This window comes from Entelurus aequoreus, linkage group LG23 (assembly GCF_033978785.1).
Source record: "Entelurus aequoreus isolate RoL-2023_Sb linkage group LG23, RoL_Eaeq_v1.1, whole genome shotgun sequence".
Lineage (NCBI taxonomy): Eukaryota > Metazoa > Chordata > Actinopteri > Syngnathiformes > Syngnathidae > Entelurus > Entelurus aequoreus.
In genome coordinates, this window is record NC_084753.1 from 35,135,239 (window position 1) to 35,137,738 (window position 2,500).

The 2,500-nt window shown below is 40.3% G+C and overlaps 1 protein-coding gene across 1 annotated transcript in view; it reads right to left on the reverse strand.

The window, feature by feature from the left end:
* LOC133640786 (nesprin-2-like) overlaps window positions 1-2,500 on the reverse strand; it is a 94,843-nt gene that overhangs the window by 28,427 nt on the left and 63,916 nt on the right. The gene's annotated exons all lie outside the window — the stretch shown is intronic.

Below are 2,500 nucleotides of genomic sequence, written 5' to 3' on the forward strand. Positions count from 1 at the left end.
GATAATAATACATGCTATTTTACAGATTGCACGTGCTGTTTAGTATGCGGATCTTAATAGGCCCTATAATAGTACACGCTATTTTACAGATCGCACGTGCTGTTTAGTATGGGGATCTTAATAGGCCCGATAACAGTACACGCTATTTTACAGATCGCACGTGCTGTTTAGTATGGGGATCTTAATAGGCCCGATAATAATACACGCTATTTTACAGATTGCACGTGCTGTTTAGTATGCGGATCTTAATAGGCCCGATTATAGTACACGCTATTTTACAGATTGCACGTGCTGTTTAGTATGCGGATCTTAATAGGCCCGATAATAGTACACGCTATTTTACAGATTGCACGTGCTGTTTAGTATGTGGATCTTAAAAGGCCCGATAATAGTACACGCTATTTTACAGATTGCACGTGCTGTTAAGTATGCGGATCTTAATAGGCCCGATAATAGTACACGCTATTTTACAGATTGCACGTGCTGTTTAGTATGCGGATCTTAATAGGCCCGATAATAGTACACGCTATTTTACGGATTGCACGTGCTGTTTAGTATGCGGATCTTAATAGGCCCGATAATAGTACACGCTATTTTACGGATTGCACGTGCTGTTTAGTATGCGGATCTTAATAGGCCCGATAATAGTACACGCTATTTTACAGATTGCACGTGCTGTTTAGTATGCGGATCTTAATAGGCCCGATAATAATACACGCTATTTTACAGATCGCACGTGCTGTTTAGTATGCGGATCTTAATAGGCCCGATAATAGTACACGCTATTTTACGGATCGCACGTGCTGTTTAGTATGCGGATCTTAATAGGCCCGATAACAGTACATGCTATTTTACAGATTGCACGTGCTGTTTAGCATGCGGATCTTAATAGGCCCGATAACAGTACATGCTATTTTACAGATTGCACGTGCTGTTTAGTATGCGGATCTTAATAGGCCCGATAACAGTACACGCTATTTTACAGATTGCACGTGCTGTTTAGTATGCGGATCTTAATAGGCCCGATAACAGTACATGCTATTTTACAGATTGCACGTGCTGTTTAGTATGCGGATCTTAATAGGCCTAATAATAGTACACGCTATTTTACAGATAGCACGTGCTGTTTAGTATGTGGATCTTAATAGGCCCGATAATAGTACACGCTATTTTACGGATCGCACGTGCTGTTTAGTATGCGGATCTTAATAGGCCCGATAATAGTACACGCTATTTTACAGATGGCACGTGCTGTTTAGTATGCGGATCTTAATAGGCCCGATAATAGTACACGCTATTTTACAGATGGCACGTGCTGTTTAGTATGCGGATCTTAATAGGCCCAATAATAGTACACGCTATTTTACAGATTGCACGTGCTGTTTAGTATGTGGATTTTAAAAGGCCCAATAATAGTACATGCTATTTTACAGATGGCACGTGCTGTTTAGTATGCGGATCTTAATAGGCCCGATAATAGTACACGCTATTTTACAGATCGCACGTGCTGTTTAGTATGTGGATCTTAATAGGCCCGATAATAGTACACGCTATTTTACGGATCGCACGTGCTGTTTAGTATGTGGATCTTAATAGGCCCGATAATAGTACACGCTATTTTACGGATTGCACGTGCTGTTTGGTATGCGGATCTTAATAGGCCCGATAATAGTACACGCTATTTTACGGATTGCACGTGCTGTTTAGTATGCGGATCTTAATAGGCCTAATAATAGTACACGCTATTTTACAGATTGCACGTGCTGTTTAGTATGCGGATTTTAAAAGGCCCAATAATAGTACATGCTATTTTACAGATTGCACGTGCTGTTTAGTATGCGGATCTTAATAGGCCCGATAATAGTACATGCTATTTTACAGATTGCACGTGCTGTTTAGTATGTGGATCTTAATAGGCCCTATAATAGTACACGCTATTTTACAGATTGCACATGCTGTTTAGTATGCGGATCTTAATAGGCCCGTTAATAGTACACGCTATTTCACGGATTGCACGTGTTGTTTAGTATGCGGATCTTAATAGGCCTGATAATAGTACACGCTATTTTACAGATTGCACGTGCTGTTTAGTATGCGGATCTTAATAGGCCTGATAATAGTACACGCTATTTTATGGATTGCACGTGCTGTTTAGTATGCGGATCTTAATAGGCCCGATAATAGTACACGCTATTTTACAGATTGCATATGCTGTTTAGTATGCGGATCTTAATAGGCCCGATAATAATACACGCTATTTTACAGATTGCACGTGCTGTTTAGTATGCGGATCTTAATAGGCCCGATAATAGTACACGCTATTTTACAGATCGCACGTGCTGTTTAGTATGCGGATCTTAATAGGCCCGATAACAGTACATGCTATTTTACAGATTGCACGTGCTGTTTAGTATGCGGATCTTAATAGGCCCGATAACAGTACATGCTATTTTACAGATTGCACGTGCTGTTTAGTATGCGGATCTTAATAGGCCCGATA